At 44.1% G+C, this 16,760-nt stretch overlaps 1 long non-coding RNA gene across 1 annotated transcript; it reads left to right on the plus strand.

The window, feature by feature from the left end:
* The first annotated feature begins 3,015 nt into the window (after window positions 1–3,015).
* On the plus strand, window positions 3,016–4,188 carry LOC135366502 (uncharacterized). The gene is made up of 6 exons (XR_010414196.1): window positions 3,016–3,192; window positions 3,366–3,456; window positions 3,597–3,680; window positions 3,879–3,908; window positions 3,984–4,063; window positions 4,125–4,188. It is a non-coding gene; the product is annotated as an uncharacterized LOC135366502 (long non-coding RNA).
* The last annotated feature ends 12,572 nt before the right edge of the window (window positions 4,189–16,760 follow it).

Consider the following 16,760-nt stretch of genomic DNA (forward strand, 5'->3'; position numbering starts at 1 on the left):
AGGTTGTATGATAATGAGGATGCGCGCGTTTAAAAGTTTCTTCCTCACTTGACTGACACACATTCCAAAAAATGTCCAACGAAAACGGTAAGTTTTTTGATCCGCAACGTAGTTCTTTTTTTCTCATGGATATTGTCTTTTTTTTTTCAGAACTCAGATCGAGTCCTATATACTTTGAAAATGCTAATGAATTACAAAGAATATGAAAAAGGTGGTTAAATTTGATTTCTTGTTTCAGCTCCAGAGTTGCCGCCGCCGATATGTATGTATTATTGTGTTGTGTGTGTGTGTGTGTGTGTGTGTGTATTATTAATTGATAATATCTTTTCAGTATACACACCAGTATCGGATCAGAGCAGTAAGTTTTTTATTTACAGTGTAGTTCTTTTTTCTCATGGCTGTTGTCTTTTTTTCAGTATTTAGCTCTAGTCCAACATTTTTTCCAAATGGTAAGGAATTATAAAGAATATGAAAAAGATGTTTAAATTTGATTTCTTGTTTCAGCTCCAGAGTCGCCGCCGCCGATATGTATGTATTATTGTGTCTTGTATATAGTTGTTGTTGTTGTTGTTGGTGTGTGTGTGTGTGTGTGTTATTAATTGATAATATCTTTTCAGCATACACACCAGTACCAAGACCAACGCCTGAATGTAAGTAAACGTTATAGCATAATTACAATAATAAATGATGTTCACTTACAGAGTACTGGGGTCCGTCGCCACAGTGTATGTATTAATGAAATGTATAAACTGATATTAATTTAGATTCGCTTACAGATTACTGGGGTCTGCCACCACAGCATTGTATGTATTATTGCAATATAAGTGTGCTTTCATATAATAACAATATTCACTTTTTCAGGTCAGTGCTGTGTCCAACGTGAGTTATCGTGTGGTAAGCAAATGTGACGACGTTAATTTTATGTTTTCTTTCAGGAGTGGAAACAAAAGAGTTTTTAAAAAATGTAATAATAGAGACATTGAACGAAATATTTAGAGAGCAATAAATGTATATATTCTTTATTATGTGTATTGTGTTTCTTCTGTTACAGGTCGTGAAGGTTTTTCGGCTGGGTTTTTCTCATTCACCTGATTGGCATCACAATTGGCACAATTCCCAGCACAATTGGCTTTACAATTGGCATTAATAAATATGGCAACTTGATTGGCATTACAATTGGCATTAATAAATATATTTTCACTCGTACTTTTTTGTGTATGACCCTTCTTTGCGTGTCTCTGCATGTTATAAGCGCGCGGACAAGCCTCCGCAAACGCGCCGCACGGGGAAAAATACGCGCAGGGACGCGCCGCGCAGGGAAAATACGCGACGGTGTCCCAGACGCTGTGGGGTTCGAACCAGACAGCCATATAGCTAACTGGACAGCAGTTTAATGGGACAACCCTCTATACTACTACTCACGTGGTGGTTCAAAGTTTGTGCAAAACAGAAGGCACGTGCTGGACAAGATGGCCGAAAACGAGGTGAGCGCGCACATCCAACACCGAATTGTCATGAAGTTTCTCGTGAATGAAGGCTTAAAGTCATCTGAAATTCACAGAAGACTTCAGGCTCAGTATGGCCACGATACACTTAGCTGCAGCAAAGCGTTTGAGTGGTGCAAACGGTTCCGAGACGGCCGTACATCAGTGCAGGACGATCCCGGCCGGGGTGGCTCAGAGCCCAGTGTCAGAGTTCCTGAGAACATCCAACGTTTTTCCACGGTTTTCTGGGACAAGGCTGGCGTTGTTCATGTTGATTTTCTGCCCAGTGGTACCACCATCAATAGTGCATATTACTGCCAGGTTCTCAGGGATGTGCATAAGGCGCTGAAGCAGAAGCGCCGGGCCTCATTGCCAAAGCAGTCCTCCTCCTACAGGACAATGCACGCCCGCATAGCGGGCATCTCACGACACGCAACTTAATGAAACTTGGCTGGGAGTTGCTGCCACATCCCCCTTACAGTCCAGACCTCACCCGCAGCGATTTCCATCTCTTTGGGCCACTGAAGGCGTTCCTTGGGGGCCGCCGCTTCAGCTGCGACGACGAGGTCAAGAATGCGGTCCGATCGTGCCTGCTACGCACCGGTAGGGATTTCTACACTGCTGGCATCGAAGCCCTCGTGAAACGATGGGACAAGTGCATTAGTGCCCAGCTGGAGATTACATTGAAAAGTAAAACTAATTTCTCGCCTGTAAGTTCATTTTACTTTTGCGAAAAATGAAAAGTCCCGGTTTGACTTGAACGCCCCTCGTATCCCAGGTGAAAATCTGAACTGGAATCTGAAGTAGATCCATTTGCATGCCAAAGTGGTTTAAAGTGGAACAAATTGTTTCCGGTTTAGAGTGAAGTGGTTCCACTTGATTGCCAAGTGGTTTCCAACTGGCTTTACCCAGTCTCCAGTTGAACTGGATCTGCCTGCCATCTGGTTCCACTTGACTGCCAAATGGTTTCCAACTGGTATCATTCAGGCTCCAGCTGAACTGGATGTGCTTCCATCTGGTTCCACTTGACTGCCAAGTGGTTTCCAACTGGTTTAACCCATGCTCCAGTTTAACTGGGTGTGCCTGCCATCTAGTTCTAGAGTGCGAAGTGGATGTTGTATTCCACTTCGCTGGCAAGTGAACTTATCCCTGCTGGTCCACTGTAATTTTGACACCTGCCCTAGAAATATTGGCAAACCTTCATCGGGGTGAATTGAAAACGCTCTGCATTCCTTTCAGGTGCATACAGCAGATACGTGCACCGGGTCCATCGGGCGTTTTTGCAACATAAATGATAATCTCCATTTACATTCTATAATATATCAGTTGTTTATGGCCCTACCGCAATTCGCCTACCGCAATTACTTTTTGTCGGTAAATATACCAGAAACATTCTCGCAGAGTACCGAAATCGAACTTTGGCGTAATTTTCACTTTAGTTTGAAACCGAAACTTTAACGGCCTCGTTGTCGACAAGTGGAGCAGACTGAGCGCCATCTGCATCAGTATGTGTTTTGAAATGTCGCGAGCGGTAGATGGGTGGTAGCAGTTCCCGTCTTTCAACTCTTCAAGACGGGCAAAAAACGTGAATGTCTTTGAATCTCTACAGTCAAGTGCTGCATTTTGCATAGTTTCTTTGTCTCTACAAATTCTGCACCAGCTAAATCACGAAAAACTACGAGCGACGCATGTGACTGCAATTACGATGGTGAGTAGTTTATGATTTAATATTTATGCACGTTTATCTGAATGTGTAGATCTACTCACTGTTATATTTATACTGTTATTTAAAATAGCGCAAGTGCACGCTAGCTAGTGGGGGAACTCCAAGAGCCCCTGCGCATGCTTGTAACTGACTTTGTTATGTGTCTTGTCTTTTAGCTGGCAGTTCGTCATAAAAATGGAGGACGCTTGCAAGATACTATGAATCGTGCGGAATAAGGGCCAGCGCGACTGAAGTGAGAAACGCTGCGTGAGTGTTGCAGCAAAACATTTACAATTTTATGCATGGCATTAGGTGTACTTTTGCAACATGTTTTTCTACGGGTTTTTTTCAATGAAACTGAATTGTTATTATTATTGTTGTTGTTGCCTTTATTTATACTCATGCAGAAATACATGAATACTGGGGGCCTGGCAAAAATCAGCAAAGCTGCTACACAGTTCCCACAGAATTCCCAGTTCACTCACAATTGGGTATGGGCAGAAGCACTTTTTACTGGCTATCAGGCGGGTATAATGTTGTGAAGTGCACAAAATAGGATTGTAGATACTAAAGTAGGAATGTGGGGAACTTGGAGTTGACTATTCATCTCGAAGCAGTAACAGAGGACACGGACGACAAGTGAAAAAGCAGCAGTCCTATTCACTCATTGTTTCTGTCTTGTGTTGCAGCTTTGGGATGGACAGGATTGCTGACAGTTGGTGAGTCTAAGTCATCTTCAGGTGAAGTAGCATTGATGTCGATTAGTACCAATTCGTGACATGTATTTCTTTGAGATGCCAAAAAATCGGTTCAGTGCAGTCTACAGAATGCAAAAAAGAACGCCGCCGAAGCCCATGGGGCACCAAGAACTGATGTAAATTCGTCCATATTTTATATGCTCACGGTATATTTACGTTTGTTCATTTTGCATCTAGGTGGGAAGAAAAAAACACCACGACAGCGAAGACTTCTCCGAGTCAGACGTTTCGGACTCTGAATGTATTGTGTCAGCTGCTGAAGTAAAGAAGGCTTGAACAGGCCACATACTGGCAGCAGCTTTGTGGAAAGAAAGAGGAGGAAATATCACATCTTCCTTCCTGGCTTCTGTACATATTCCAGGCTAGCAGCACAGGCTGGCTCTCCTGCAGAGCCGCAACAGCAGTTCAGAATAGAAACTGATGCTGAAACCTGGCTCGGCTTCAATAAACTACTTGCAAGTGGGTTCCGAAGGAACCTCGGAATCGATTCCTAGCTCGGAATCGATTCCTGGTTCCATAACCGCCTTGCAAGTGGATCCATTTGAAAATGGAAACGTGTTTCCAGCTGGAAAGCAATTCCTAGCTGGAATTCATTCCTAGCTGGAAATACATTCCAAGCTAGCAATCAATTCCTGGTTCCATAACCGACTTGCAAGCGGATCCACTTAGGGAATTTTTTCACCTGGGATGTCCTGAAGATCAGGCTATATGTTTGCAAAACGACTGAGCTAACATTAGAATATTGGTTAGCTTAAACCGAGGAGCCCAAAATACCACAATTCTTTCCACCTTCTGCCGTTATGTGCAAACTATGTTCTATGCGTACACATCCCGTAGTTCAAAGTAACCTCCACTCTTTCTTTTTCATCCGTAGGCTAATGGAGCAATATGTATGAATGACACTGCAACTAAGGGGTACCGTAATTTCACGCTATTGGCCGCGGCCTACGCGCGATTATTTTTTCGCACGGGCGCTCTGCGGCTTATCTGATGACTAGTTTTTCATGGTATTTTCCCCATACGCCGGTTTTAACGAAAGGGCCGACAGTGTCTCTGGAACAGCACTTCTCCGCCGATGCACAAACAGTGCGTAATGGGGAGTGATTCCACATTCGAATAGATTGATCTTCACTGGTTCTTCACGTCTCCTGGAACACTGACCCGTCAATCCATGAAAAACGCAAAACAAGGGCACAATCTCATCTTGGTAGAACTCCAGAGCCGACCTCCTTTGTTGTACACCATGCCGACGCCGGAGTATGAACTAGAGCTCTATGTTAAACGTTTAAACGTCAGAACGTTTAAACGTTTTCTTAAGAAACGCGTTTTGTAACACGTTTCACAGAATACAAGTTTTCTTAAAATACGTTTAAACGTGTTCTGTTAGATATACGTTCAACAGCACGTATATGTGTTTAAACGTTTTCCCAGCATACGTTTAAACGTTTTCGTTCGCCGAAGTGTACAGCGGCACGTATACATACGTAAAAGTTTTCTTAGGAGACGTTTAATTGTTTTCTTTCCTCCTCTGAACACTGCAGCTTACTTTCCTTCAAAGACAGTGCAGGGTATCGTTAAAGTGGCATGTTACTTTGTCCCGCTCATTTGTGACCGTCTTATGTCTAATAAAGAACAGTCACAGCGCAGGGCGCCTTTTATTTCGATTTTTGGTGGTTAATAGAGCGTTGCCACGACCCCGTTCGCAGCGCACACCGAACTCCGCTCCGCGTGCACTCATGGCATTGGGATCGCTGACACTCGAAAAACGGAGCTTTATCTCATCGACATCGTCCGGCACAATTGCAATGCTGGGTGTTGTCCTTTTCTCCATCCCAATTTGTTCATGACGGGAGGTGTACGGCTCTTTGTGGGAATTCGCGTCAGCGCATCATGCCACAAAACTAGTGATCACCCCTTTTTTCCCACTCTGGCGCAAGAATGATATCATTCGGGACAGTGACTGGTTCTTAAAGCTCAGCTACGCCGATTTTCGAGTGTTACAGAGTGGAACGGTACTCACACGATGTGTTCATAAGGGAACACTGATTATGTATGCAAAATAGTTATCCCAAACTCCTTGTGGTTTTCCGAAAAAAGTGAATTTTTAGTTTCACTGACATCCCATTTTGTGGCCCGCAAACCCTGTGTCGACGACACATTCGTGGTCTGCCCGCGCTCCGGCTTGGCATGACTTTTGGCTTGGTTTCTTCGGCCAAGCCGGCCAGTTTCTTCTGCCGAACCGTCTGCCGCGCAGATTCACATTGGGGAAGTGATAAACAGTTCGCTATTAGGGAGCCAGTATGTTTCTGGACTTCACTAAACCCACGAGGAACGTGAGTTTTGCTTCCTTCGACTGCAAAGCATTTGCTAGGCCAGTACAGGCTTCCTGGTGTGATTCGTGTTCTGTGCTGCGTGCCGAGAATGTGTGAGCGTTTTGCTCCCGTCTGCAAGAACACTTCAGCATGCAGTTCCAATGTTTCAAACCACAATTTTCCGAAAGGCGAAAGAGAAATCTATTGATTGTAACAATCGGTTACGACTCCGACTGGGTGTCACCTTCGAAAGCAGCGATTTGATCTGTTCATCTGGCTCATACGAATGTTACGGAAGCAATGCGCAACTTGTTTCACAAGAAGCCGAGCATGTCTCGTCCGGGATGCTGTGCCAACCTTATCTGCAGCAGGAGATTGCAGGGGCAGGACTAGGCAGCAGATAAAGGTAAGACGCGCAATGTTAGACAAGTCAGTCACGCGGTGCAAATTGCATAACGTAGAAGAGAAAAATACGCTATCTGTCAGTTACTGCTTCATCCTTTAGAGATTACGCCCCAGCGGGTGTATTCTCAGTACAGATTTGGAATTGCCTTGTTTGTTAAATGATTTCGCAGGCATTCTGGCACCACCGAAAAGCTTGCACTCCACGTCTCAACTATCACCGTCTGGGTTTCAAGCTGAAGGCTGTCACCAGTGCCAACCAGACGCCCCTTCAAAGTTCATCTGTTTTTGTTGACGGAACAATGACACCTGGTACTGAGACATTTCATTTTCTGACTAATCAAGTGCATTCCATCACTTGTGCTCGACTTCTTGTGTTCGTATACCCTTGCTGTTGCTCGCTAGCTTAGAGCAACCATGCCTGAGGTGCCAGCGCTTTCAGAGTACATTTAAGCAGTATCATCGTATCATATGCACGGCAGCACATCTTGTGTATTTTGAGTAAGGTATAAATTCAGTGTTGGCTCAGCTGTTGTATTTTGGTCACAAATAAGGGGGTCTTCCAGAGCGCTCAAGGGCAGTTTAAGCAGTTTCATGTGTGCAACAGCACATATTTTTCTCAGGTTTGACTAAGGTAAATCGAAATCTTCCAGTTGATGTCTTTCGGTCATAAATTATGTTTTTAGAGACATTCAAACAGCATCATGTGTGCAACAGTACATACTTTTTCTCAGGTGAAGTAAGGTAAATCTGTCCGCAGTGGTGTTCTGGCAGTGCAGCAGAAGCTTGTGTTGCATTCAAGTTGTATCATGTATACAAAACCTTGTTTTATGCCTTTCTGTAGCTGCTGTACTCTCTCTGTAGTACAGAGAATGCAGGAATGCCTCTGTAGTACAGAGACATTCCTGCCGAACATATCGGAGCATCTTGTGTGCTATTGTTTGTATCATCTGCAGCAGTATATTTATGTTAATTATTCAATGACTTCAGCTAACATTTACATTCTTACCTCCAGGTAAACCTGTCACGCAGATGCCCTACCCCTTGGTATGCATAGTTCAAGATTGTACTGAAACAATCCACCTGGAGCATTATTCTTCAATTGGCAGTGGCATTACTATCACAACACACCACATACTGCATGTCTATGGTGCGTGTACAATGCATCAAACCTATTCTCAGGTACAGGCCAGCTGGTACGCGATTACAACATGAAACAACTGACACAGAGCCCGTAAAGTCATGCCCTTTCCTCCGCGCCTCGGGTTTCATGTTATTATCCTCACATGCAGCTCAATTCGCCTGTGCTGTATGAGCAAAAGCATATATTGTTTGTGGTCACATGACACGCAACATAAATACAGTGAAACCTTCCTATGTTGGACACCCGCGGTGCAGCCGAAGCGTCTCCTACTTATAGAGGTGTCCGAGTTACAGAATATAACGGCAACAAAAAATGGAAAAGATCACAGCTGTGAGAAATGTCTCCCTTTTTCAATTTAATGTCCTTAGTGGTACCTGGTGGTGGTGCCTGCTAGTGGTACCTCTACCCACTCTTCACTGGTAATTATTACTGATTTTAGTATATTCAATTCCGTTCAGATTCTACTCAATGGCATTACCTCTGGAGCTTTTCGAGCAGCAAGGACTTGTCTCTGAAGCGTCAGCCCACTTCTCATAGCTTTGGTGCAGTGCTCGTTCAAGGGCCCTAGACAAGTGCAAGTACAAAGTCTAGACTGAAGACACGTGCTCACATAAAGAATTACAATGTAGACTGACAGCACTTGTTTTCGGACTCTAAAAACTAAAGCAACAAAATGCTGAGACCAGTATAGGGGAAAAAAGGGGCAAAAGTCAAGGCCACTGGCTCATTTTGGGTCTTTTTGGTGCAAAGATGGGCCGATATTGAGGTAATTTGGCCAGGGTTTTGTCCGACCTTGCAGGGAAAGCCCTATCCTACTTCCAAGATAGGGAGGTGTCCGACATAGAGAATTTCGTCCCCATGCAGTTTCAATGGGAGCCTGCCCGTGCAATGAAATCATGGGGATTTTCGAGACATTCATATTGTGTTCGTTTACATTCTCGTCTCGTCCGGGATGCTGTGCCAACCTTATCTGCAGCAGGAGGTTGCAGGGGCAGGACTAGGCAACAGATAAAGGTAAGACGCGCAATGTTAGACAAGTCAGTCATGCGGACAAGTGCTCAATTGCTCAAGTGCTCGCCTGTGCTATGCAGCATGAGCAACATGAAACAACTGACACAGAGCCCGTAAAGTCATGCCCTTTCCTCCGCGCCTCGGGTTTCATGTTATTATCCTCACATGCAGCTCAATTCGCCTGTGCTGTGCAGCATGAGCAAAAGCATCCTTGCAGGATGCTTTTGTTTCTTGCAGGGAAAACCCTATCCTACTTCCAAGATAGGGAGGTGTCCGACATAGAGAATTTCGTCCCCATGCAGTTTCAATGGGAGCCTGCCCGTGCAATGAAATCATGGGGATTTTCGAGACATTCATTGTTCGTTTACATGGAAATAACATGTGGTTATTTCCATGTCGAATGTTTCCTTGTGTTTCGAATGTTTCGAATGTTTCGATGCTGTCCGAGGTAGGGGGGTGTCCGACTTTGGAGGTTTTACTGTACTATAGAGCATTCTACATCATGTAATCTAACAGTTGTTCACGTTTGGATATTTTAACCATGGAATTTACCCTGCATGCACCATACCATGTCCAAACACGAACAACTGCTAGGGAGCAGCATGTACTGTTTCCGTATAGCACTTATGGCTTGCGTCCTGTGATCGGAAACAGTGGTGTCTTTTTTCTTCTACAACCAGTAAGCTACAGTAAAGATTTAGAAATACTGTGTCATACCATAAAGCACTATGGGAAATGGCAGTTTGAAAAACTGGAGAAGTCTGTCATTAGAATGGGGGTTGAAAAACTGGAGGAGACTGTCATTAGAATGGGGGACATGTTCTACGGTGAAATTTTTACAGTGTGTGCTGTACCACGTAATGCACTGCAAGCCTACCACGGTATGGTAACGCTCTGAATACTGATTTGCTCAAAAAAGGAATGTGTGCGTTTCTTCTACTAACTTCCCCTTATGCAAGGTTATAGAAAAATGTTTTCAGCTAATGGGGAGGGAGAGGAAATCATTCTGGAGTCTCGCTGACCTACAATGTGTCGTGTGTGAAGGTCATTTTGAAGAGTGTAGGTGGTACAAGACTGTGTTCCCACATTCTTGGCAGTGTCGACTAATAACCATAATAAAGTAGAGGGTAAATTTGTTGCTTCATATATTTGTGTCATGGCAAAGTATGTAGAGATACATCTGTCTCAACATGCAGGTGACAAAACTGCCTTTTATGCCTAAACTATGACAAATAGTTGTCTGTTCAGCACCACTAATCATGTGCCGGCCTCCATGACATGTCTGTGACATTCCAAAGTGATTAACATGTCCCATAGATGTGTGCAATGCTGAAGATGACTGTGTACCTTCTATGGATTCTTGATTCAAGAAAAGTACTGTGTGATTTGCTAACAGCGCATGGCTGTACCTTCACAATTCTACATAAAAATATGTCAAGTTTGCCGAAGGAAACATCATGAAGGTCCATAGCGAAAAACCCTGAGACGAGGGATAGGAAGGGACATACACAATGTCTCAACATAGCGTGTTTATGTCCCTTCTTGTATCTCACCATGAACACCATCACCAGCTCTCTTGCTGTTGAACCGTTCTTTCAACGATAAGGGTCACTTTCATGGACTGGATGGCAGCCAACATGCTGTCAATAAAAAGAATAATGGAAGGAGCTCAATATGATCCTTAGGTTGTGCGTGGTCATTGCTTTCTGACAAATGCTGACTTAGAATTGCAGGACAGTGCCTGCAGTGGTAGTATTCTTGTGTTCTCACCCTTGACGCCCATTGTGTGTCATCGGTCACCTGTAATCTGCTAATATGCACATAGCTAAAACAAAGTATACTTGTATTTCTTTGAATACAGTTGGCACAGCACATTGTTTTTTACATGTTCTTTGGAAAATATAAATAAAAAATTCTCTACTCTGCAAGTCTCCTGTCAGCTCTACAGAGCAGCTTCTAATTTCACTAGAAGCCACGTATGAAACCTAGACCAAACTAGTGGTGAAGGTCCATATAGGTCATAGATAGATACTATTGTTATTATTAGATCATAGGTCAGGCTTAGGTCCTGGTTGGTAGCAACGCATTTGAATCTTATTAAAAATTGGTGCAGGAGGTGACCAACATAACTAAATACACCAACTGACTGCCACAAATTTTGTGGTGTTATACTTTTGAAACAACATTAACACGCTGCAGTGGTCTTTTCCCCTTTGTTCCTTTTAACCTAGAAATATTAGGTCTTCGGCATCACCAGCCTTAGTTGCTGAGCATGCAGTTATTTACGTTGAGCACTGCAGTTTCATATTTGTTTCTCTGGACAAGCAAGCCCGCTTCCCCATTTTGATAAGAGTCTTTCAGCTTTGACAGGGCATTTGTGGACAAGGAAAACATTTGGACTATTGTGTATTTTGCTATGAAGTGCACCGTACAAGGCAGAGAACACCATCAACCATTTCCGCCAAGGTTATTAAATTTGTGATAAAGTACATATACCTTTTGTCACTGACTAATTTGGTGGCAAAGTTACATGAGTGGCAGTTCTGCAATTTTAAGCACATGCTTAAAAAAATAGGATATGGGAAGTGCTGACTGGTTGAACATGTGGGGTACCCAATATAATAATTCGGGGTTTACGTCGCGAGACAACTCAGTGTGCAATACACAGCACAGTGTAATGTTCCTTATTCTGGCAATGTTAGCATGGTTCAAGAAGTGGGAAATGTTGCACTACCCTTAATAACATCTGTTGGGCCCAGCAAACAGGATACACATACACTGATCTGAAGACACTATGCCTAACTCAAAAGCAATATGAGATCGACCCGTACGTGTTTATTTGCGAAACTATTATGAATGAAATATGGGCTGTGTGGTAGGAACAATGCGCACACTCAAGTAAACATGCAAAAAATACGTATAAGGGCTCTCGACCTACATGCCGCGATGCGCTCTACGAGATAAACAACACACTACAAAACTCCATCCAACACTTTTTGTGCGGGGGAACTCTAATGAGCACTTTCATATAACCGACGAATGGTTCAACGAATGCAGTTCAAGTGGTCACGATACATTCCTACGTCGTTCATTGCAGTCGCGCTATGATGCTGCACAATATATGTATCTCGTGCAACAAGCCTGGCAATCGCACGATGTGCATGGGCAGAAATACGGCCTTCTTTCTTTGAAGACCAGTCCTCTGCAGGTATATGCTCAAACGATCACCAAGTCTCACGTTGTTGCTCAATCGCTCCCATTCCTGCACTTGTAGTAAAAGCAGCAAGCGGGTTGACGTGAATGGCAGCTGAACGGTTGAACTGCGAAGTTCTCGAGCACATAATCACAATTTCACGCCGAAAATGATGTTGAGGTGAGTTCGCGGTTGTTGTTTCCATCGTTCAATAGTTCTCGGGATTACCTCGGACGAAACGCTCATCCTAGCCGGCGGCCATAACTGGATTTCCTCGCAAACGGGAGAAGACGCCAGGGAAGTCAAAGAAAGCCTCAGCTTTCATCCAATCAGACGCACGATTCTCTATCTACGTAGGTGGAGCAGGTTTATCCCATCTACGTCACAAAAATGGCTGCGCCCATGGCTTGTTTTGGTTTCTTTGATGAATTAATTTTCGTAATAGGAAGACAAAATTAAGAAACGAAGGTGCGTTTCGGGGCAGTTGGATGTGCTCGTTCTGAATATCACAACCGTTTCAACACATCGGGAAATCGGCGTAGCTGACCTTTAATGCATAATTGGCAGATGTTCTGGTTTTAGAGTGCAATAGTAGGAACCAGTAGGAAAGAGCAGGTTACACGCTTTAGGATATAGTAGTCGCTCAAGCTGACAATCTTCCGCGTTGGTCTTTTCACCAAAATACTACTCGCGTAAAGAAGGTAAATACGGAATTTTTAGTATATACTACCCAAATGATTCAAACGTCATCACCGACATTACGAGCTCAACATATTTAAAACTGTAGTGAAATACGTCGGTTCATAATGAAATGTGCGAGACAATGAACACTGATAGGGCGACTTAGAAGACAAATATGAACTGAAGTAATAAGCTACTTATAAGACAGTGAGAAACTGGCGTAGTTGGTAATTACTGATGGGAATCATGGACGCGCCAGGCATAACGGGGAGAACTTCTGTCTCTGTCCCAGTAATGCCTGGCGCGTCCATGTTTCCCATTAATAAAGATAAGAAATTGCTTAAATAGCTATCCGTTTCGAAAGGCGTCGCGTTTCGTATTAACAAGACGTTTAAACGCTTCACCTTGGCATAACGTTCAACCGCTTCATTTTAACAAAACGCTTAAACGTTTCACATTAACGACACGTTTAAACGTTTAGCATTCACAAAACGTTTAAACATTTCGCATTAACAAAACGCTTAAACGTTTCGCAATAACAAAACATTTAAACGTTTCGCATTAAAGAAAACGTTTAAACGTTTCATAAGGAAACTTTTTCCAGACTATACGTGAACCTAAACGGCGTATAAAACATTTTAAACGAAAGTCGGAAAAACGTGTTAGATCCCGAGCCCTAGTATGGACCAAAGTGTTTACGGCCCTCTCTATGATCTCCTTTGTCGCACAAATCACTCGTCCCGTATTGCCCGCGGCTTATCTGCCAGACAATTTTCAAAACGTTCCTAAAAACGGGTCCTGCGGCTCATCTGCGGTGCGGGTAATATCCCTGTCACACGGCGCTTTCAATGCGGGTTGAATCCGATTCGCATCGCGTTTCTCAAGAGCGTTCAGTGCGCGATGCTGCTACACTGTCCAACTCTATGCGTATCGAAAAGTTTGCTTGTCGACAGGTGGCGCTAACAGCCCCGAGACAGTACGCTGTGATTGACAAATATGTTCCTAAAAAGTCGAGAATAACCGCATCCTCTTCCGCATTGTGCTGCTAATTTGCCTTTACGGGGAGCGCGGTGTCGAGAGTGGTGGAGATTAAACAAATCAGCAACCCCAGTCGCCCCTCATACCTAGACTAAAACAGTAACCGTGAAATTCCATGGGCTTGTATAGGAACATTTGCAAATTAATGTAATGTTTTGTTTACGACTACAAGTTCACTGACTTCGAGGATGCCAATGGCGGTCTTCAAGCTGTCTTGAGAATCCCAATCCCGTTTAACAAACTGGATCAGGTTAAGCAGGATCGGAGGTCGATCCTGCTCAAAAGTGTCCGTGTAGCAGCGCCGGATCCGCATTGAGCTCGATGAGCATTGGCTCAATGCGGATCGAAAGTGTCAGTGTGACAGGGGTATTATACGCGTGAAATTACGGTAGTCAAGATTCACGCTGGAATTTCAGCAAAAATGAAAAGCAGGCTGCGGCAAAGACGGTGGGGTACATGCTCCCTGCGCGAAACTCAGGCTAAATGCGTTCATGCGAGGAATCTGAACATGTTTTTGCACGTTGAAAATATGGCTGGCAAACGATACAATAACGACAACAAACAAAATGGTAATTATGATAGGGGGAATTCGTCACGTAAACTTGTTGTTTGTTCTGTGTTAGCGCCGCGAAGCAACTGTGGCAATGAGCGGCGGGCAGAGCAGGAAGAAGTGGGGGACAGGGAGTTAGCATGCGTTCTGGGCCGGCTTCAAGGGGAACTGTGCCGACATTCGTCTGGAAAGTCTTCGGAAAACCCAGGGAAAACCTCAGACAGCACAGCCGGTGAGAGGATTCGAACCCACCACCTCCCAGTCTTCAGCACGACCTTGGCTACCTCCAACGAGCGGACGCTGCCACGTAAACTGTGGTCCAATATTCTCCAGTGCACAAAGGACGAGCAATATTTCTTGTTGTATTCAATTTGAAAAGTTGTATGATACGTCGATCCCAGATTTGGTCTACAAAGGTGAGGTACTCGGCTGGTTTTTGCAAGTTCTCCAAGACAGATTTAGGTTTTGAGGATACTTGGACAACGTAGGCCGCACACGGAAGAGTCAAGTTTGCGATGAGTCTGGGAGTTGTTCTTCGTCACACAACTTATTAAATGTTTCGTTGAAAAGAAGGAAGAAAAACTGCAGTCAGGTGATGTGTCAGGATCTACTACTGCGCACCGTGTGTCGGAGATTTCTGGAGCACGTCGAAAGAACCCCCAAGTGGTCAAAATTATCCGCAGTCCTACCCTGCGGCACGTGCAACATGTCGCCATACTGCGCAGACAAACCTTACGTGTAACATCACGGTACCATTACCATTGTTTTTTATTGCAATGCGACGAAGGGAAGCTCTTTCGGTTAGTACGTGCATTGAACGTATCGTATGAAAAGGGGAACATGATGCATACTAGAACACAGACAGTGAAGGCAAAGCACATTTATTAAAAAGACAATGTGGAGCAAGCCCTAGGTCAAATTTGTCTTCTGGAGGTATGGAAAATCTGATTGACTGAAGTGTGAGAAAGGAAAATTAGTGACGAAACCAAAATACAAGAAAATTAGCTTTGTTTTCGGGGGCCCATTTTGAAATGCGCTCGGAGTATGTTATCGCTATCTCTGAATGACACGACACGTCTGCCGCCCGCTGCCTGGAAAGGAAACGTTCCCGTGACGTGATCCAGCAGCTGAAAGTATTTCTACCGAGACGACGTTCGTCCCTTAGAACTACGATTGTAGTGTGCATCGCATGCATTGTGCAGGACTTGTATTCAGTAGTATAGTTATGCGTGGAAAATGTAAGGTGCTGCAAAATTAAATTGTAAGCAGTCAGCGAGGTTAGATAATCCTGAAGAAGAAAACGCGGTTTGATAATGCGACCCGTTCATTCAATTGCAGCGTACCTTTCAACTTGGTCTCCAATCTTTACTCTGACTTTCGAGACGAATGTCGGCACAGTTCCCCCTGAAGTCGGCCCAGGACGCATACTAGCCCCCCTGTCCCCCACTCCTTCCTGTTGTCCTCTCCCCATCTGTCCTCATCTGTACGCCGCTCATAGCCACAGGTGCTTCGTGGCGCTAAATCGAAAGTAAAAAAAAATATTTACTCTAGATTTCTAGTAACTCGACACACAGTTGCATAGATCCATGGCATGACGACCGACATGGGATAGAATATAGGGTACGGTAGTAGAGAAACGAACAGGGCAGAGTATCGCCTGTGGCGATTAGACACCCATACCATAGTCAAAATAAAGTTGTTCTTTAGTAGAGTTGCAGATAACGCTAAAAAAGTGCTACGCGTTCCCGAGTATATTATTTATTTCTGGATGAAGATGAAGCAATACCTAGATCAGAGTAATCAGAGGTCTCACTCACGCGGGCCGCATGTGGCCCGCAGTCAGCCATTCTGTGGCCAGAGGACCCTTGACCACTAAACAGAATAAAGCTGCCCTCCCCCCAAAATAATGAATTCAGAATAAAACCAGGCTTTCAGGCATTGCTTATATACCCTTGCTTGCCGTAGTGATGCTCCTGTCCGTATTAGGAAGCACATACACATTTGAGCAGTTCTTGTGGTTCATGAGCCTCAATAAGTAATGGTCACAGCGACCTGGTCTACACGTACATTTTGGTAAACTACACTGTAAGTAATATGATAACTAAGAAGTAATAGTGCGGAGAAGAAGAAATGAAGAGAATGGCTTCATCTTAATATACTAAGCAAATAGCAGCATCCTCTCCGGATATCATCCGCAAAAAACTGCACCGAGTAGAGAGCGCAGAGAAAAGAAGAAAACAGAGATGGGAACAGTTATGTACAAGGATCATTGTTTTATTGAGTTCCTCTCTAGCCCTTGACTAATTGACGAATAGGACACCTTTCCATCATCATTCCTTTCTCATCCCTTCCACAAGAGCAGTGGGGCAGTGTACCGCCATAACAGCGGTGAGCGACCCACCACATCGTGATCCCATTTATGTGTGTGTGTGTGCCATTGTATTAAACTTTTAATTATTGCTCTTTCTCAGATTTTTCTCTT

This window comes from Ornithodoros turicata, chromosome 1 (genome assembly GCF_037126465.1).
Source record: "Ornithodoros turicata isolate Travis chromosome 1, ASM3712646v1, whole genome shotgun sequence".
NCBI lineage: Eukaryota > Metazoa > Arthropoda > Arachnida > Ixodida > Argasidae > Ornithodoros > Ornithodoros turicata.